Source organism: Labrus bergylta, chromosome 5 (assembly GCF_963930695.1).
Source record: "Labrus bergylta chromosome 5, fLabBer1.1, whole genome shotgun sequence".
Lineage (NCBI taxonomy): Eukaryota > Metazoa > Chordata > Actinopteri > Labriformes > Labridae > Labrus > Labrus bergylta.
This window is the reverse complement of record NC_089199.1, coordinates 6,787,669-6,810,111: the sequence shown is the minus strand read 5'-3', so window position 1 is coordinate 6,810,111 and position 22,443 is coordinate 6,787,669. Positions and strand designations below refer to the sequence as shown.

Sequence of the window (22,443 nt, the reverse complement as noted above, 5' to 3'; positions counted from 1 at the left end):
TAAATATAAAAGAAAATAAATAAATAAATAACGCGAGCGGTGAAAATGGTGAGCTATCGTATTAAAACTTGAAAGAGTGATGCAAAAGAGGAGGAGGGGCTGAACGCTGGAACGGGAATATTTCCAGCTGAACTACCAGTTGGCCAGATGGTCTTTGATTGTGTTTGTGTGTGTGTATGTGTGTGTATGTGTGTGTTTGTGTTTGTGTGTTTGTGTTTGTGTGTTTGTGTGCGTGCGTGCGAGCGTGCGTGTGTGCGTGTGTGCGTGTGTGCGCGCGCTCAGGTAGGTGTTGGTCATCATAAGCTCAGGGCTGTATGTCAAATCTTCCTGCAAACTGACTCATGAAACTACCTTTGCGTCACTGTACCTGAACTCTCACAACAATGAAAGCACAGTCTAAAATAAATCGGCCTTTACCATTACCATTGCTGCTTACAAACACAAGACCTGCCTCGCCTAGTGTGATAGCACAAGTGCTATGTTTTGGTCGTTTCTCTCTTAAACATGGTATTTTGTTTAAATGTTACGAAATCCATTTTGGTGCGACTTCCGAGGAATTAGTCAAACTGCGAATGCTAAAAAGCTGTGCAAACCTGAACCAACGAAGAAATGATGACAAATAAACTACTGTAAAAGTACAGGACTAAGTACTAACTAACTTCTACAGATGCTAAGTGAACTCTGAAAGTCATTCAATGATTAGTTAGAACATACAGCATAGACCCTAAACAAGGTATCATCAAAGTTAGAAACACCTGGGTTTTTTTTTTTACTACATTGCTCATAGTGACAAATGTAGAAAACATTTAAACAAAGTTGTTTCTAAGCAAACCATCGTTGATCATCCATCTTTAGATGACTCAGGCCACATGTTGAGCTTCTATCAGGCTGGGATTAATTCAACTGAAGGAGGATGTTCATAACACACGATCAATTTTCAACCCACTGTCGTATAAGCAGGGTTCATGTAGCGTTTTGCAGCTCCACTTCTGGATCTTCACCGTTGCTTCACTGAAGTGACATGCAGCTAAACAGGTCATCACACATTCCCCCAAAATCCTACAAATTAATTTGGCTTCATTCCAGAATCAATCAATCAATCAATTAATTAATCACACTTTATTTACATAGCAGCTTTCAGACAAATTAAATTGCAGTTCAAAGTGCTTTTCAAGAGTGCAGAAAAAAGTGGGCTAACAAGAGGATAAATATTGCTTTAACTTTACAAGAACTTATTGCACCCTTCTAAAAAGTAAATAGAGATAGATTTAGTGGAGATAGTAATTTGTTGTGTGTAATACTACTTCTGGGACTTTTGCCCAGCTTACTTTCAGAAACAATTTGAACAATAGATGATTTGTGATAATCTTCCTCTTCCCCTCTCAATTCACTCAGTTATGCTCAATAGCCCAGGAGATTGTTTCTCACTCTCTGGAGATGAACACTGAGGGGTTTGTGGCTCTCTATGTGTGTACATCGGTGTCTGCACCTCAACACACTGGATTTCATATTTTCATGTAAATGAGCGCTTTCCTCTCACTGCCAGACTGAAGAGGGCATGAATAAACAACAGCTTGGACAAAGCAGGGAGGATCAAATATGCATCAGGTGGGTGGTTTCAGCCGCTTTGTTTTTATTTCTATAACTTAAACATGGACAGACATTAGAATACAGCAGACAGAGAAGAGTGAAGGAAGAGAATACAACTACAATATCTGTTTTGTTTTCCGCCTCTGCTTCATGTTGTGTGTGTGTGTGTGTGTGTGTCTCTCAGTCAAGGTGAGTGATGGACAAGACTGAGAAAACAAAGGCGTGTGTGTTTATGTGTTTGTGGAGAAAATAGAACAACTAAACTGGAAAGAAATGGGCTGTAAAGGATTGATGTATTTTTCGCATGTGTCTGCCCATCAACGAAATCAGGTCCCAGCAGAGGCCTTGATCCTCTGAGGCACTAAGAATAATTACAAGCCAAATGCTGGGTCACCCATCAGATTGCTCCTCTTCCTTAAAGAAATCCATCTCTTCTAATTATATTTCTCATTAATACCGAGAGAAGACTGAAGGGCAGCGTGGATGAAACAGAAATCCTACTGACCTTTGATTGGAGTCTGATTTGGAGGGTTGATGACTGTTCAAAGAGAAAGATGTGACTCACTTTGATCTCAAAATCCTGAGAACGGTATGGTTCATGCAACTGGGACGGACAGTAGCAATGAGTGTATTTTCACTGTTTCATTTAGAATTTATCAAAAACAGACATCTATACATTTGAATCTGTTAATTGTCCCAGTAAAGGGTTCAAAACAGTTATTGAAAGATGATCCACTCATGTTGCAAGCAGTTTTGGTGTTGCTTTTGGGTCCCCTTATAAAGTTAGACGATTAAGTTAGTTGACTTTCTAGATCACATCAGAGCATTTATTAAAAAATACTCTAAGTAATAAACTATTTACTATAACAATTCATCATTATATTATATTGTAGCTCATTAGCAATAACAGACATATTAAAGATATTATGAGAATGATTAATAATAATAATGTTGTTTTAAGTATGATCTTCTACCTCCTACCTAACACTTATTGATATAGTACCTACCTATCTATGTGTTCAAAATTAAAATAAACAAGAAAACACTTTCTTGCCTTTCGGGCCCTTAAGTGTGTGTGTGTGTTTGAAAGAGAGAGCGATAAAGAGAGAGAATGACAGAGAAAGTGGAAGAGAAGGTAGAAGGTGGACGTGTTAATGCATAAAATGTACTGTGTGCAATGTTTCTGTAAGTTATTTATGACTTACATGGAGCACTGCTTTGACACGTTTTGAACCGCTCTGCCCAAGCCCGTGGTATGACCCGACTACAACCCTTTGGGAGATTTTCACCGTCTCACAAAATGTACTGAATTGATAGAAGTTGATTGACAATCGCTTGTGTTTCCTAAATGGACAGATTGATCTTCCTGGTGTTTAATGTAGTTTTACTTTTGCACAGTGTATTTTTCACATTTAAGTCAAAGAACTCTCCAGAGATGTGGCACAGATGTTGTCATTCGTCTCAAACTTTGACACCACCCAGACACAGAGGGGAAAGAAGGCACCTGCGACGGCGATAGACTCTTGTAATCCTTTCTCTCTCTCTCTTGTTAGCATGCATAAGACATGCAAAGTGTGCTCTGGCCTGAAGAAAAATGTTAACAAGGACAAGAGACATCATAGGAGAGTGGAATAAAGACAAATCTAATATTCTTGAAGAAATGGATTTCAAGGAAGCACTACCTGCTTTGTTTTTTTTGCAGATTACCCGACCACTCAAACAAAGTTATCAGTATAAAGTGTGCATTTTTTTCCCCCTTGAAGGTCTGGCAATAGACAGGCAGACTACCTTCCTTAACCTTGTGTAATAAGTTGATGCCTGGGAAATGAAGAAAGACATCTTCATTCTAAATGTGATTGTGGCTGTAAACATCAACAGAAGATGTTTCTGCTTGTTTGATAGATGCCTCGGTGTAAGGAAACAACGGTCCACTACGTTTTACAGCAGGGAGTATAATTTCAATTTGTGCTTTGTGTGTAGAGCCTGTAACCATCCTGGGAGGTGTCTTTTCAACAACCCTATACATAATGGATTGCTTATTTGAAATCCTGAATGTCCCAGTTAAGTTTGTGTCAGTTTAATTCATAAATAATTCCCACCTTGTTTTCCTGAGGCTTGTACTGCCTACTCTCCTTATAGACACCCTCTCTTTCCTCCCACTCTGTTTGTGTGTCTCCTCCTCCTCAGGCTCTGTCTGGTCATGAAAAAAATACGCCTTTTTCTGTCTCTTCAACCCCTCTGTAAACAAAACCTTCCTGTTCAGCTTTCTTTCTAACCTCAATCCTTCTTTGTGTCATCATTAGCCTCCAGATGTTGCCTCACACTGGATTTTTTTGTTCTTCCTGTGTGAAGGACTTACTCTTTTGAAGCCTGACGCTGATGACCCCACGGCCAAATCAAGATGTTGAAATAAACTTGGCCCGCAGAGGAGAGAAGAAGGGGAAGGAAAGATAAAGACATAAACAATCTGGAGACATTGCCCCTGTCAAAGTATGCCCTTCAGAAGTGACTCCAATGTTTATGATGATTTCTGGCAAACGCAACCTCGACTTCTCTGCACTTGGTGCAGTGTTGACTGTTGTTCTCTGTATGGAGAGGTATGAGCTCCTCAGCAGGGTCAGCCTATCAGTCATACTGACAGGCTAATAAAGGGACTCTCTGTTAGTAAAGAGGGAGCAGTAATCCACAGGTGGCCGATCTTTTATTTGCTTCACCTTCTCACTCTTTTCTTGCTCTCTTACTCTCTTAGTTTTTAAGTTGTTTTTAAAATTATTGTTCAAAATCAGTGTCCAATTTAGCATTGCTCGCTCCATCCTGGTTCGCCTACTGCTGGTTCACCTACTGCTGGTCCATTTAATTTGGCCCTCTTTTATGCCTGGGGGAGAGAGAGGGGATTGTGAAACCATTGGAAAACAAAGTGTGAGAAACAGTGAGCGGTATAAACTAAATGTGCCACTGGCTCAGCAGGGTTGGTAATAGACAACATTTGTCTGGTACACTATGATGAGAAAAAATGGTCTCTACCTGCTTCTGTGTGTGTCTGCCTTTATGTTCCAGTGAGTGTGTGGGAGAAAGAGTCTTTCTCTTTTGGTTTCCTTCAGACTCTCTCCCTTTCATTCCCTTCCCTGCCTCCTTCTCTTTTCATCTCTTTGCTTCTCGATATACTCTTCCTTTTCTTCTTTACTTCTTCTTCTTTGCCTCATCGACTCTTTTTCCATCTCTCTTGGGTCTTAAGGCCATCCTGCACCATTGCCGGACCCAACAGTGATTCAGCCGTTCAGGTGGCTCCAGCGAGGGGAAATTGGAGCCATGCATCACCCACCCTTAGATTGACGATAGAAAAAATTCCATTACAGTCCGTCTCATGTCTCCGGAGAGATGTCCAAAAGAGAGTAGCAAGGGAAAGCAAAATAGAGACAGCGGGAATGTTTAAAGAGCGATAGGGAACAAGGGAGTATTTTGATAAAGATCGTCCAGCTGGGGGACGGACAGGATAAAAGGGTAATGGCTGCAAAGTATCACCATTACAATGTGTCACTGTCATAGCAGCAAAGGCAGAGCAGCAGTGGGACTATTTGAACCTGTTCAGCTTAACTCTCCGAGGAGCTGCGACGCTGGGACCGTCAGCAACATATATAGATAGTTTATTCATTTTGAATGGATATCTATGGAGTAACCAGTGTTGTGCAGCTGTGATTTTAAGCCTCTTAAATTATGAATGTCTGTCCTGAGGTGTCCTCTGCAAACAACAACACAGCAACACTTCTTTAAAGCTCCAGGGATGTTTTTATGTCCTGTGAACTCCCTGAACAGGAGGAAAAAGAGTAATTGACTTTTCACCTTTGAAAACAGATTATCCACAGCCAGTGGTCACCTCATTAGGTGCCACTGTACACCTGCTCCTTCATGCAAAAATCTAGATAGCCAATTAAGTGGCAGCAGTTCAATGATTCAAAAAGCATCCAGACATGATCAAGTGGTACCAAATGTCCAAAGGGCAGAAGATATGTCAGTAGATATTGGTTGAGGCAGATGGCCGTTCACCATGAATCTGGTTCTGCTCAACGGTTCTCTGTTAAGATTTTCCTTCCACCATTCCCAAACGTTGCCAAGTGTTTGCTCATTTTAAATGTTAAGTGTCTCTATAAGTGATATAATAACAAGTAAAGTCTGAACCTGCTTTTTTGGTTAAGTGTCCTAAGATCACTCCTGTCCTGATTTCCTGCTATATACAGTAAATAAAAATTGATTGATTGAAACGTTACAAGACGGGAAGGTGGTGGGACTATTTGCATTCCCTACGTTGAATGGCTCAGTAAAAACAACCTTTTGTATTGTTTGTAATTACTTATTTGTTCAAAACAACAACAATAATACAGGTTTTCATCCCAGCGCAGCACCGGTGTCACACCTTTCCACTGAACTCTGAACATGCAGGTTAGCAAAAATGAGAAACAACCACAGTAATTGCAGATATTGTATACTGATATGTTATTCAACTATGACTTATATAATGTATCTGCTGGTCCTCAATTGACAGGAAAGGAATCTATATGTACTTGTTATATGATCAGGTAACCATGGTAACACATACACACTGTATGCTGCTCTTTGGTTTGGCATACAACACAAGGAAACAGATGTGTTCCAAGGCCAATACCAATGCAGGAAACGCCTCTGACACAGCCCTGGATGTGTGTTAAGTTATTGGCATGTCCATGAGTCAATACAACAATCAGAAGCTCAGAAAAAACAAGAAACTTTTAATACTAAAGAAATTCTTTCATAGCTTTTTGAAAAACTGATTTTGAGTGATGTATCTCTTAAAAATAGCAAACAAATCCCTTGAAGTTCAACTGCACTTACTGTCTTCAGGTATTTGTACAAATCCATTTGTAAAACAGAGACAGGCAGTAGTGGTAAAACAATAGCAGTACTACAACAGGGTTTGTTTATTAGAGCTATATTTTTTCTTTGGATATCACACTGGAACAGAGTTGCTTTAAGGAAAGTATTAGGAAGGAAAAAAAGTGTACTGGAACAACTCCACTTAAATACCACTACACATGAAAAATCATAAAGAAAACAAAAAACAGGAGAAACGTAGGTATGGATGGTTTTTGAGATGGATGTAGAGTATTGATCCTGATGTTTCTCCTTCTCACCAATGTTGTTGCCAATGTTGTCTCAGGATGGGTGGAGAGTAAAATATTACAGGTGTTTTGCTGTGACTTCCTTTTGCCAAAAGCTGCAGTGAGATGATAAGATTTTACTGACACCAGCATCAACAAGCTGACCCCCATCTCTCATTCACTGTCACAGGAAAAAAAAACTGTGAGGTGAAAGAGAAAGAGAGAAGGAGAGGGGAGAAAGAGGATGAGTGTAGTCGGACAGGGTAAGACGGCAGTGATGAAATGAAATGGAAAGGGAAGGATGGAAGACAGACAAGAGGAGAGGAGGAAAGAGAGAGAGATGGCTCTGTGACGAGAGGGGAACTTGACAAAAGAGACGGACAACATAAAGGGGAAGAGAGAGCTGGAAGGTTCAATGTAAGGTCGGCATTTGTCAGTTCTGTTGGACTTTCTCTTGGCATTGCAGGCTGAAAATCTGACCTGAATATCTGGATTTTGAGAATATTACTTCAAATATTTGTAAATACCAGCAATTAGAACCACATCAATTTGATTGAAATCTGAAAGGTTAAAATAATACAATCTAATTGTTACCGTGGTCAAACATGTTGTATTTACCCAAAATACACTATTTTTCTTTCCCTCTCATCTCTCTTTAGGACATCCCTCCGGAGACATGAGACGCACTGTGATTAAATGCATGGATAATTAAATACCATAATACTAGTAAATTGAAAAAACTTTTTTATTAGTTCATGCTTGACCAGATACGCTGTATCTCCAGTGTTCTTTGTCATTGTGACTTAAATGTCTATGTCTGGAGTATATATTAGAAATGCACAGATGAATCTGTTCTATTGGAATCAGTTGTATGAAATTGTATAAGATGATATTGGCCCTGTAGACAGACTTCAGCCCATTGGAAAATAATACATGTACCAATGATATTAGCTAATCTGTAAGTGTTGCATCCATTATATACTGGCAAGCTAGTATACCTACACCTGTTGGACAAACAGGTCAAATGTGAAAGAAAATGTTGGCAGTGTGGGAGTCTTTCACCGTCTCTGGTAAAGATCAGTGATATGTAGCTCCAAATGTTCCAGTGACATTTCAAAAGGGTGGACTACCTGCAACAATTTAAATGCATCCAATCTAATAGCTCATTTGAGAAAATAAACTTTATTTGGTATTTAGTTGGACAAAGCTAAATGCATTGTAGTTATCTTTATCCTCTTTAAGTCAATTTCTAACTAATAAATCTGTTCCCATGGCAACTGAGAGAAGCAAAAGAATTGCGAGGTTATCCAAAACGCCTTGCCAAAGATCAAAAAATTACATTTGAAAGCAAAACCCCTATGGGACACTATGAAAGCCCCAGCCAAGACAACTAGTAACATCAGCCATAAAATAAAAATCTCTGATCGAGAGCCCTGCTTTCTAAAAGTGCTTTGAGGATTGCTGTGAAATCTATTACAAACAAGAGTTGGAAAAACAACGATGTGTATCTTCCTCTGATCAGCTGTTTTTAGATTAGAAATTCCTCTAACATCAAGCTTAGCACAAGGCTCATTTCCAGCTCAGAAATGCAAAAAATTTGGCCAAAACTACAACATTTCTATTCATGATATCCATCACTGGCTCATTTTACAAGCAGTCCTATATGCAACACAACATTTATCATTTGTGATCAGTGAAAAAAAGAAACAGCAAAACTGGTGTGCGTTATCTTTTTCATAGCGTGGTTCTTCTGTTGCGTCCTCTATGACTCTGTCTTCGTTATCAGTTGGTGTCTGTGAGGCAGGAAACATTTTCTTGCCCTGTTGTTTGAAAATAAGGTACCGTGGGCTGTTTATCAGCCAGCCAGGAGTAATCTGGGTTTGTAGCATTGATAACAAAAGCCACTGAATATGACTTTGGAACTGTTGACAAGTTTAAAGGCATCCAGCCAGGCTGCTTGTTTCACTGTGGTTTCACTGCCTTTGTTGTGACTACTCGTGTGTGTGTGTGTGTGTGTGTGTGTGTGTGTGTGTGTGTGTGTGAAAAAAAGAAGACAAGAATGCCACCCCTCTTCCAAACTCTGTATGTGTCTCTTGCTCTAATCTACTACAGGAGCTTTTAAGTCTGATGACGAGGCGACAAGAAAACATGTTAGAGCACTAATGGTCTCATGAGCAGCAGGGGCCAGCATTAGATCGACAAGGCGGCAGAAAGACAGACAGACAATCAGACAGAGGGACAGAAATTACAGTAATTTAGCCAAGGAGGCAGGAGGACAGACAGAGAAATAGGGAAGTTAGGTAGGTGGGCTGGGAAAGGAACAACTAATGACTGCAGATAGAAGGGATGGGAGGCTGACAGACATGGGAGAGAAGGACAAATAAACAGGCAGATGGAGACCAAGGATGACACACACACACACACACACACACACACACACACACACACACACACACACACGGTCAATAGGCTCACCTGTCCCAACAACTGGTTAATCTTTCAAATTACATCGATTGATACTTCACCATGTGGTTAAAATGGATCAGCCAGGTCTTAAGAAATGAGAAGCATTCAGCTGTCGACTACGGAACAACACTGGGACCAATTTTGTTCAGACTTTGACTGTGTGCAGAGAGCTTGGAGAAAAGTAACAGACAAAAATGAATTTAGACACAGAAGGACGGTAAAAGAAAGAAATGAAAGAATGAGACAATGAGAAGGAGGGCCTACAAAACGGGGCAGACTGTAAATGAGGTTGGATGGAGCCAGACAGGATACTGCAGAAAGACTTGTTAGCGCCCATGGGGGGCGGTGGCATTCCACCTGCTGGGGGACGTGAAGGACATCTCCTCTGCTCGTGCTTACATGCGTGTCTTTGTCTTGTTTTGACGTGTCCCTTGTTGTGTTTGGGTTCTGATTTTGTTTGTTCGTCTGCGCTTTTGGTGTCTCACTACGTCTCTTGGAGTAGAGTGTGTGTTAGCATCTATGTGTGTCTGGTGTTTGTGCTTATCTGTGCAGCGTGAACGGAATGTGTGTGCACCAGATGTCAAACATACTATTTGTTGGAGAGAAAAAAAAAGCTACTGCACTAAGAGAAAATGAAAGGTGCTTATAGTAACATCTGCCACCATCATCCACTGTAATAACCTGTCAAAGAGAAGAGAAGAATTCTAAATAAGGAGGTACACTCCCAAGATGGCATCCAAGCTAATGTTAGGTAATAATGTAATATGGAAAGCATTCACAGCTAAAGTACAAAAGGTATGGGAGGGTAAAATGACTACTACTCAGAATAAATTACAAGTACTTATATCACAGGCAATATAGTGTTTCTGACCTACAAGAAAATTGATCAGTTCTTTGTTTTCTGCATAAATTTAGCATAGGTAGATATGGGTGTGCAAATATACCCAGCCCTGTAGTCTTCCTTCATGAACCAATAACTTGATTAAGATAGAAATTAATAAATAAATGTGTGCCGCGGAACCACTTGTGTTGAAAAATGAACCATGCAGAAGTGCCAAAACTTGCAATATCTGGAGAGTTCACTTGAGTCTGGCTGCAAAAGCCCGACTCAAGTGACTCAAGTGACTATATTTGACTCAAAAGTCAAATATAGTAAAATGCCCATTTTAAAGCAGAAATAAACATGTTTACAGCCTGGTTGCAAAAGCAAATTTGGTCTTAATAGCTTATTTCTTTATAAGCACAAACTGTACTGTACGGTGGGTTTCTGCATTGTGTGCCCTGTAAAAATAAATGTTCATATTTGTGCATTGAATTAGTGGTAACTGATATATATCTCTTACAAACTGTTATCAGCCAACAAATAAATTGTTCAGGCCATTTGAGAAACCTACAGCTAATACCTAAAAAAGATCATTTGTGGGACTTTTTCAACCACCTCATTTTTATTTCTTTCACATTTAATGCAACTAACCTTGCAACGGAAAGTTTTTGTACTCATTATTTACTTAATTTGAGAAAAGTCTTGCTGTGCGGGCCAATTAAAGAACTTTTTTGTCTTTACTTGCAGTGCTTTGATCATTGTTCTATATTTATACCCATCCTGCTCCATTCCTCTTCTTCTACAGATTTGCATTTGGAAATCACCAATCCTTTGATCTATTTGACATTGACTTTGGCACTAGCCAATGTTGAGTATCAGCGCAATACTGCTACTGTTTATCTTCTCGTTTCAAATCTGTACACTTGATTATGTGGATCGGATTAAAATTTTTGTTTTTTGGCGTGGAAACATTTTTTTGTAGAAGTTTCAAAATACTAATTAGAATAGAAATAAAAACAATTTAAAAGTTTCCAATAATAAACAACTTAAAAACAAAAGAAAATGTCTTCCAGCTGGATGATACTCTAACGGTTTCATGAGGTCAGTATGCATCATTTTTATTTATTTTTATTACTGCAGTTTGAAAAGAAAGTGTAAAGAAGCCTCTACTTTTATTCCACTACTGTTGACGCTACTTCATGTCACAAATCCAGGCTTGGATTGTTTATAGTTCTATGGGTTGGAAGAGGAAAACACAATACAAGAAATTGCTCCCCCACAGTAAGACTATAGACAATCTACTGGCTTATTGTGGAGCACCAATCTTGTCCCCAGACTGTGTTAGGTGTGGAGTAATATGTCAGGATGCCAGCAGCTGTGCTTAAGAAAACCTCCAAGGATCGTCTTTATTGACTCACCAGGAAGCCCAGCGAATTTGAACTGTAGGAGCTTTTCCTGCCCACATACACGTTTGGAGTTACTCCGGCTGATTAGACCTCAGGTTGAAGTTGAAGTTGGATGGATATATTCCAGGAATTACCTGAGGCCATTAAAATCCATGTAATAAAAAGAATGATGGGGTAAGACGTCTCAGCCTGACGGAAAGAGAGAGTAGAGAGGAAGAAAACTTACTCAAGCCATGTTTTAACTGCATTTGTCAGTCGAAGTAAAAACATGTGGGAGTACTGCAGCAGGGGGATTCTTTAACACCTCCTATTTACAATAAGGTTAAAGGGAACAGTCCAATAATCTCTTAATTTCTTTGTGACCAGACAATCTTGGAGAATTAATTGTGGGAGAACAACAAGTTTGTTGTTGTGTTGTTTCCTGTATCTTTAGGCTTCTTGGCTTCCTGTTGATTTTCCAGAGACTTTTAGTTTCTAGTCATCGTCTTTTGTGCCCGCCTCTTCTGCCAGTCAGCCCCCTAACTGTTTTTTTAAATGATCATTATGTAAAATAACTAACAATGATACTAGAAGTTGCTGTGCTGTTGTTGGAAGAAGTGGTAGGTGGTTGTACATTGTGTACAGTAGCCTTCAGCCTGCACAATAACAGAAAAAAATATACAATGTTCAATAAAATTGTTCAATATTGCATTTACAATATAAAGTTTGATGAATAAATAAATAAATATTATGTGTATGTATGAGCTATAACATAGTTTTTATGTCTATTTGCTGTTCTTCATGTTTTACACAATACCTGTGAATGTCTCTCCTGAATCTAAAATAAATCCAAAAAGGTTTTTTTTCACCACTTAATGTTCCCAGATTGATCTGAGAGTAGCAGATATATAGCTTGAGCCTACTCTGAAAAATGGTGTAGAAGATTGACCATTCTACCCTGGGATCCGTCCAACAGGTGAAATGTATATAACCGAGAAGCATTGCTGGTTTAGATGAAATCATTTGAATTTATTATTGCAACGTTTGCTCTTATTGCGGTAACAATGAATACAATGTGATTGTGATTTATTGCGCATCCCTTAGGAGCAGCTAAGACAGTGGTTCCCCGATTTTTGGCTTGTGAGCCCACTTTGACTTCATGAAACTCTTGTGACCCCAGGCATCCAAAACACATACTGCTTTTGGCTCAGATTCATTCATTTTTAATCATGTGATATTTTTCTTGTGTTGAAGGTAACATTCATTTTAAACCACATTTAGGCTGGGATGACATTTCTGCACAGTGGATGACAGACAGACAGAGACTCTGCAAGTTTCTTTGTTTTGGCATTGGCCCATAGTAGCTTATGTTCAATTTGAATGTACATTATATTTTTCATTGATCAATAAATACAAATTTACACACGACCCCATTTGAATTCAATGCGACCCCACTATAGTCGGGACACAAAGACTGTGCCTCTGTGACAACATTTACCTCCATTGACATAGCACCAGGATAAGTAATTTACAATAATTTATCAAAACAATATTCCTCAAAAAGGTTTAGAAAATCTCGGGACAGTCCCTATAATTCTAAATATTAGTTTCAAGCTGTTGTTCCCCTGTTGGATTGTATCTGAACATGTGCTACAAGAGCAATACCTTTGTCAGTTGTGACTCGTTAGACATTAATTTAGTCACTTGTCGTTCCATGTTAGATCTCCCCTGTGCATCAACAGTTGTTGAACATAATAACAGGGAAAACCATCTGCCATCCTGGAAGCTGTCTGTTCAATGTAAGGCATACTGCTTATGTGGCTTTAAAAAAACAAAGTACAGAACATTATGGAAACAAAACACTGCTGAAACAGTAGCACAAAAATGTAAGGATTCCGGAGCCAGAAAATAAGCAAAAATGTGCCAAATGTATCCAATATCGTCCACTTTTCAAGAGATTTAATGTTGCATCACTGCTTTGTCCTGCTTCTTATGCTTGGAAACGTACATACACAAAACAAAGTCCAACAGCTCCTTTCAGTGGCAGCCAGGAGCTGAATGACGTGCATGCCTCCTGCCACAGTAATACTGGCTGTTTGGTGGCCCACTGCTAGGTATTCTCTCCATCACTGCCATATGTCTCAGCACTGGGCCATCTCAGGGCTGTTTGTCTGCTTCTTCCTTTCTAGTCTTCCTGCATTCCCTCTCCATATCTTCTCCTTTTTCTTCTTCTGTGTCTTCTTCACACTCTGTTCTTCTATCTCTGTCTCACACACGCCCACAGTCAGCCGGGTGACAATGCGAACAGCAGTCATTTCTCATTGTCTGTCTAACACGTTTGCATGCTGCTTACGACACACAGCACAGTTGTTCTCCTTAAACCACTTGGGGCCTGTTTGAAAGCTATAGTAGAAGAGCTGTGGTTCATTTTTTCAAAACATTGTCATATTGTCATGTCACCAGGGATCTCAAAGATATAAGATACACATTACAACAAATACACATTCAAAGGAGAAGACGGGTAATAGTTTGTAGTTTTTCTGATTCAAATAAAACCACCAAAACAATTTTTCAGTTTACTTTCAGGTATTGTCTGTCCTGCCAAAGCCTTGATGTTGCATATCCCTATGAGCCACCCACCTCCAATTGTGTCAAGAATATATCCAAGTCAAAACAAGCCAACTTTTTTTCTTTATTATGTTGGAACCTTAAGCCACCCCTGGTACACTAAATGTGTATTAATCCACAGCCTAAAAACAGTTCCAAAGATGTGCACTATTTACTCCTGCTTCATGTTTGTTCCAATCTGCAGCATCCAGCAGCTTCAGGAAACTACTGGTTTTTATTTCTCTGCCCCAGTGACAGCCGTCGCCAGAGGCATTATGTTTTCAGGTTGTCCATCCATTCCAGACATGTCATAAAGATATTCCAGGAATGCCTGGAGGGAATTTTTTCATAATTTCCAAAAATATCCTCATGCAGTCCAGCATGAATTATTTGGATTTTGGTCAAAGGTCAACCTCACTGTGACATCATCATTTTCTTGAAAACATTTTCTGGCTCTTATTCCTGTACTAATCTTACGTATTTGATGTCATATGGTGTTTTTTACACAATTCATGTGAATTCTTAAAAATGTCCTAAAAAAATTTCCAGGATGAGCTGCATGTGTGAACACAAACAGCTGAATTTTTCATCCCGACTTTTCTGGAATTTTGATCCTAGTCAAATTTCTCGTGAAGCAAGCTGGCAGGGGTGATGAGGTTTATATTTCATAAGACTGTTGCACACTGCAGCTGAGAGGATCTTCATGCATGTAAAGGAGCTGCTTCTTACCATTTTCTGCTCACCCATTTGTTCATTTTCATTCATTTTCTGATATTGAATATGTCTAATTACACGTGGCATTTATGTTGGGATTTGTTTATCTAAGAATATCTTCAAATTTGGACTCAACAGAGATTTGATTCCATTTCTGAGGTCTACGGTTCTAATCACTGTGACCTCAGGTTTTTTTTTTTCATTCTAGACACAAATAGTCAGGCAGCACCTGGAAAGAATTATTAAAATTCTGGTTTATGTATTTCATTTGAATCCACAGAGAATTACTTTTGACAGAAAAAAAACATGCTGCTCGCATAAATCCTGCAGAAAACTGAGGAGAGAGAAACATCTCTTGTGCCTCTCTAGTTAATTATAAGCCTACTTATGATTTATTTTCATGGTCATTTTTTTAGTTTTATTTCAAATATTTTCCATTCATAAACATGTTGTTTCCTTCCAGCCTCCATCAATCTATGTGTAACACTCATGGATGTAAGCTGCAGATGGTTGGCAGGGACAATATAAATGTGGGCCAGTAATTTTAGTTTCATTTCACTTAAAAGAAAAGGAAGAGAATGTTATGTCCCAAATAGAAGCAATGTTTGTGTGATAACGAAGAGCCTGTTTGTGCAGTGTTAACACAGCCATATGCAGTTTCTATGGTTTTTGCACATTTTAAATGAGCACAGTCACAATGCAGAGTTAGGCAGTTTGTGTATCTTCTGATGCGTTGATACAATCTGCAATACACTTGTGTACTACAGATGATTGTTTGACTGGCAGTAACTAAGTACCTGGTCAGGCTGGCCATGAGGCTGCCTGTCCATCTGATGTACTTCTAAACCTACTAGGAGGTGTGGGTGAGTAGGCCTGAGATATAGTGTTACAGTCCATATGTGTGTCTATGAGTTATAGCGTGTGTGTGTGTGTGTGTGTGTGTGTGTGTGTGTGCTTCTGTGTGTCTCTCTGTATGACCATGTCACAGACAGCAATGACTGATGTGCTACCTGGCTAGCCTGATTAATTACTCTCCGGGTGGATGTCAGGAGGCACACTGCAGCTGAATACATATGTGCAGACGTTTAGACGTGCTGTAATTCACTCACAGGCTTGTACGCATATGATGTAGACGTACAACATGCTTACTCTGCAACTGCAAACACACATGCAAGGAAAAAATGATTAAATCCACCTTGGAGCGAGTAAGACAAACATGTTTCAATCTTTTCCCCTCAGATGTCTCTTCTTATACTAGCTTTTAGTGTCAGGTATGTCATTTCTTCAATACATTAAATCAATGACATTTGAGATATTAGAATACGTTATCTCAAAAGGAATAATTATTTAGTGAAAAACAAACGATGCTTAGTACAATTTATCCTCATTAATAAATAAATGACCGTTATTAATCCTTGTGCATGTTATCGCAGCAGTAAACGTTGTTATAATAACATCCAGCCTTGTTGTGTTCAGAGTCTCTTCTGCTCTCTCATCCCCCACATCGGCAACACAGCTATCCCAAGTGATAAATAGGCTTCAATTAAGGCTTTGCTTTGTAGACTGCAATGTGTCATCTGTGCCTAGGTCGCCTTAACATGCATTCAATAAGGACTCAGCAGCGAGCAAGAGACAGAGGGAGGCAAGACAAATGGATCCCAAAGATTCCAGGTCATGTTCGTCTGCTATCTGGGAAAGAGCTCCACGATGATTATTGCATTGGCGTCAGCGCATGGGGTTTAGCGCCGGTGTTGTATTCATCAAAACAGGCTTGAAGGCAGCTCAGTGTGATTAGGTTATTTTCTTGGCTAGCTAATAATGACTATTATTCTTTATGACAAGAGATTCACTGTGTGTCTGATTCGGTAAACAACCTCAGGCTCGTCTCCAATACGAGACTTTTTTTTTCTGTCAACCGCTTATAAACGAGAAAAAGAAAACTGCCGAATTTGACTCGAGATTAGATGCTTGTGTTGTTTCACACAGATACATCTTAGAGTACACACTTTAATTAGGTATTCGTGGAACTTTATTCGCAAAGATTGCTTTGTTTGTTTGTTCTGAGACTAAGACGGATGCTGTGTTTGTGATGGATACACAACTGAGAAGAAGAAACGAGGGTTACCTGTCTCTGCTTTGGCTTTAAAATGCTCATTATTGTGACTTGGTGCAAAGCAGCGCAGGTCACCTTGGGGAGAATTGCTTTTCTGTAGCATTTGATTAAGGACCCACTATGTCTTGTGCCATTTTGAATACCCTGAAAGTCTGTATCCTCTGAGCCTAAACTGACATTTCAGGAGAAAAGGCGCTGTCATACATTGATGGTGTGGTAAATCTTGAGAGAGACAAGGAGAGAGAGAGAGAGAGAGAGAGATGGGGGAGCTGCAATGACTTTTTCTCACGTTTTATGAGACTTCATGAGAGCCATATCTGCTATCAACACAATCTGCCTTCATAACAGTGAAATATTTGGATATTATAATTGCTGCATGGTTTACAACTGGCTGTTTAATCAAGAGCAGTGTGATTTTCATGAGCTCACAACAGCTGATTTTGCTTTTTTGCAGATGTTTGAATAAGACTGTCTTTTCAAGCATGTTCGAGTTTGTGAGCGAGTATCTCTCTGGTAGATTCATTGGACGAGGCCCATGGTGGATTGTTTCCTGCCAGAGTAATGAATGATCTGTTCTCTGCGGAGAACTTAAGTGGAGGGAGAGGAAGAGGAGGAGGAGGAACGGTGAGTACCAAGGAAAGTTGAGGGATAGATCAGTGATGAAGTCGCGTGCTGAATTTAAAAGAAGAGGAAGGGAGAAGTGAGAATAAAAGGAGCGATCGTGGAGGCTTGGCAACAGAAGGCTTTCCGCTCTTTCAAACATGCACTGAAAACTTCCTGACATTGTCCGGATGGGATGCATGTGTGAATGCAAATCTCGGAATCACTCCACCCGTGATTTGAGTTTAATTCTCACTATTTTAGTTATATATATATTTTTCTTCTCTATCTAGCCCCCCCCCCCCAATGTGTAAGGAAAGGCACAAAAACATCAGCACGTTAATGCACTTGAAACTTTCTGGAAAATTGTCAGGAGTTTGTGTCAAGGGGGCTCAGAGAATCCTGTCACTGACAACCTCCAGCTGTGAGGCACATGTATCAAATGCAAGAAAATATGATGACCTGAATATCCTGAATATGTCTGCAGAATCCTTCACTGTTTTAGCCATTTCCCTTTGATTCCAGATGGGAGAGATGATCTTAACGGTCTGCAACATTAAAGAGGATGAACTGAAGTGGAAGCTCTGTTGAGATGTACGTTTGAGTCTATGCGTAGACAAACACTTGAAATTATATGCAGCTTGACTTCCCCCTGCCCATCTGCTCTCCACATGTTCCACTTGCATCTCAGCTTGGCTTGTTTTGGGTTTCATGTCCCCCTGCAGGCAGCCATTTAAAGACAAGCATCCATGTGTCTCTGGCTCACCTCTGCTGGATCCGCTCATGGTGGTTCAACGCTGTAAGTGAATTGACCTTTGAGCCCCCTCCATGTGGGCGTATTTCCCAGAATGCTAGGTTTTAGAGGCAGCGTTTGCTGGGCGCCTCATTATGTTGGAAGAGGAGTCTCAAGGGAGGGAGACAGGTTTTTGGGAGCAGCATCCCTTCTGGCTGTGCTTCATAGAGTTTTCTTGGCAGGGAAAATTGTGTTTTTCTTAGTGTTTGTTTTTCTCCCCTCTCACTCTCGATTGCATTGTTCCATTACCATGAATGAAACTGTTGTGCTGAATACAAATGGAGTGGCTTGTGCCTAAAAGGTCTGTTTCACCCAATTTTAACTGATTTGTTAGGCAACCCCTTGGTCTGTTCTCAGTCTTAATTGTCTGATATTCAACAAACGATTAAAATACATGCACATCTGGCGTCGCCTTTGTAGAAAAGGGCAGTGTTAGGACAAGGCTTGAAAATAGGTTTTCTCTCTTGTGGAGCCTTTCAGTAGTATGAGAGGACATCATTGAATGGAATTCACTGGCCACACAGTGATCCTAGTCATAATTAAGAGAAACGTGAGTCATGTTGTAGTACTTCCAAAAGCAGCTGTCAAACTTTGGTGCACACTGAGCTCGTGAATGGCTTAGGTAAGTTGTCTTGCTTAAGGGAACTTAATCCTTAGAAACTGCAATAGAATGAGTTTGCTTATCAGGACGTCTCTTCTTAGTGTCTTCCAAAGTACTTTATAACCCTAGACGTTATACCACCTTGGCAAAAGGTCAAGTTTACAAAGAGGCATAATAGACCATATTCGGAAGGTGGCCATATTGCTGTGACGTCAAGCTTAGGGTGGGAAGCTCAGGAGTGATCATGTCTCACTGTTATGTTCTAGCTTTATTTAATTCATGCAAATATGAGCAAATGGTTTCACTGGAAAGCTTCCTGATTTATAAGAAACAATCAATACTGAAAATTTGGAGAGATATTGGCCATATTATGAGTAAAAAAAACTAAAAATAACCCATTATCAGAATCAGCTTTACAGTTAAACAGAGCATTGAGCCACTGTCTAGTTTGCAGTTTCGGTGTCTACCTCAAGGGCAACTCAGCAGTGCTCAGGAATTGAACTGGCACATCTCCAGACCAATTTTCAGACTTGTTCTGCAAACATCAATAGAATATTTCCTTTAAAATATTTATTTGAACTAAATACTATTTCAATCTTTTTTAATATGCTCTGTTTTGTGATAGTTTCATCTGCACTAACTACACAGTGACTACTAGGCCTGTCCCAGACTAAGAATTTACATAGTCAGACCTGATGTTTCAGATTTTTCCTATCCTCGAATGATCATCAAAAAAAATTTTGTGCTTATTGATCCATATGCTCATTGAAGTTTAACCACATAATTAAACCGTTTGTCTTCTAGACTTGAAATGAGAAAATATATAAAATGGAAACATCGATCTCACACAATTCTCCTTGGAAATGTATTTTATTGATTTTAAATTTTCTCATGTTGTTTAAAGAAGCTATCCTATGACTGAAACAAAAACATGACAAAAACCCTTTTTTTGGATAAACTGGACTGTTAATTCGTTTTAAAACCTGTTGAATGGTGCAGAGATTACATAGAAACACTGGGTAAGATTTTTATGTGAGTCTAATGGCTGTGAACGTTTTAATGTTATCTGAGCCTCTAACCAAAGGTAATTTTCTGTCACTATGTGATGGACAGTAAAGGTTTTTTCAATCTTTCATCGTTCAGAAGCCAATAAAGTTCCCATTCACAGGAACTGCAGCTTCTGCTTTAATTACAGGAAACCATTACAGCGTGATGGAGTCCTCTCTCAGTGATGCAGACCCTGCATAATGACAGTGTTCTTAAGTTCTGCAGAGCTTCAGAGTTGGCCGCCCCTTCAGCTCTAATTTGGTCATAGGTACCTAGTCCTGTTCCAAGAGTTTAAAAATGTACAGACAGCACCACGGGGCTCTTTATCAAGTATCAAAGAAGAAAATGCCTATCGAATATGCACAATGACTAGCTGCTAAGATTCTGTAGCTTTCAGCCAGTGTGCTGTGAGAAAGGCCAGAGAGACCCATCAAGATGTTATGAATCATCACTGCTTTGACTCCCCTGTCTGGTATCGAGAAAGTGGCAGGACACTTACTTGGTATCTACTAAGTATGTGACAGTGGTGGGCATGTGTCACAGAGAGACAAATCAAAGATAAAAGATGTCATCATGAATAAAGAAAACTGACAAAATGAAATATCTCCAGGCAGACATTTCTGCTTGTTTTGATCCAGCCTAGAGAATTCCAATGTGTCTAAAACATTGATTTTTGCTGGAGAGATTTCTGGTGGTAATAGATAATCATCAGCACAGCTTTTTAGTTTCGGTTTCCTGCAGGATAACTTGAGTTTCAATTTGTCCAAAGTTCCCTAATACAGTAGCAGTAAACCCAATTTTTTTCGGCGTTATTTCCTGCAAACAATAAAAATGCTCATTTGGTTCTTAAATTGGATCTGTGTATATGGGTGGTGTGTGTCTGTGTTCACTGCACTATTGAGTCCGGCAGTGTGCTGCTGTTACAGGCATACTGCTCTTATTCTACCAAGCTGCATTTGTGACCTTTTTTAAACTTCTCAACATCCCTCCAGCAGTCTGTGATGACCTCCAGAGCACAGTAGACCTCTCTGCTCACTAACTGAGGTCTTGTTGGCCTCTGGGTAAATAAGACTTTCCTGTGTAAATGTCTCTAAGAACAACAACAGAGCTTCCTTCATACGCTTGGACATGAAGATTGTTTCAGGGCACTGACTGCATGTAAACTTTTTATTGATTTGTGGCCTAAACTTTCACTTGAATGGAAGTGTGAGTTATGTGTGTGTTATGTGTGACTTAAGAAAGGAAGGTTGCAGTCATACCCATTAGGCATTCAGACAGTTACTATGGTTGAAACCGCCGGTGTTTAAAGGTTTATTAGTGCTGTGTCTATTGCTACTAAATGGAGCGTAATGAATATCAAACTGAATGCATGTTTTGTTTTTAGACATCATTTCAAAATCTTAAATTGTGTTAATGAAATCGAGTATGTCAAAATTATTTTAGGTTGACATGCAACAGCTGTTCATTGAATACTTGTCAAATCAATTAAAAAAATATTGACTTAATAGTGTTAGTTATTTAAATTAATGTGCAAAACCTGTATAACTGTGTTCATCTGACGCAACCTGCCGCATAAATGTTTTGATTGAAATGTTGCTCTAGTACAGAATAATGATGTCGCCCTTTCTTTCCTTTATTTATTTATTTTTTTTACTTTTACTCACCAAAACGTGCATACACACGCACGCACGCACACACACACACACACACACACACACACACACACACACACACACACACACAAAAGAGAAACAAACATACAAACAAGAGGGGATCTGTGGTAAGGTACAGTTTAGCGAGCAGACAAAGACAAAAAAAACCTAACCCTAATCCTAACCCTTCAAACCAGGGAAACAACAGTCAGTGATGACAACATCAGAGCAGTTTGAATTAAAAAAAAAAAAAAAAAAAAAAAAACTGGTCTGAAACTCAAGGTCTTAGTGCACCATTTAAAAGGAACAACAACAATAAATTGCCCCAGTGGGAATGTAACTACAGTCTCATCAGCCTTTGGCAGCTTGATGCATCGCTGCTATGGTAACAGTGCAACATGGGAGACTGATGTGCCCAATGGATAGCATGTAGAGATACAGGTTGATGAAAATCTAACTAAGAATTGGTTCAGGTCTTCATGTCTGAGATTGAGAATGTGTCGTGCCAAACCCAGGGAACTCTGTTAAAATAAATAAATATATGGTTAAATAAATAACATCTGCTTGAAACCTTACAAGGAAGAGTAAAGACAGTCATTCAAACTTACCTAAACACTAACAAAGCAACATCTGTCCTTCAAGGGTTACAGTGAGAACCCCCAAGCTGGAAAAATAGCTTTACAGCATATATACCATGTAAAATGGTTTTATTAGATACTTTCTTTGAATTTTTATCTGATAAATATAGGAAAAGTTAAGTATGAATGAATAGTTTGTACAGAGTCTGTACTGTAAATAGAATGTGTGTGTCTGCAGCTCAATAAACAGCTCAATCTTTGTCAGATTATAGTTGATATCTAGGATTGCCTTCCAGCCAATAGCGTTGGTTGGACCCTCTCGCTCTCTGCAGGCTTTGGTTG

At 39.5% G+C, this 22,443-nt stretch overlaps 1 protein-coding gene across 1 annotated transcript in view; it reads left to right on the top strand.

Annotated features, from left to right (window-relative positions):
* Window positions 1-22,443, top strand: part of asic1b (acid-sensing (proton-gated) ion channel 1b) — a 173,471-nt gene that overhangs the window by 47,429 nt on the left and 103,599 nt on the right. The gene's annotated exons all lie outside the window — the stretch shown is intronic.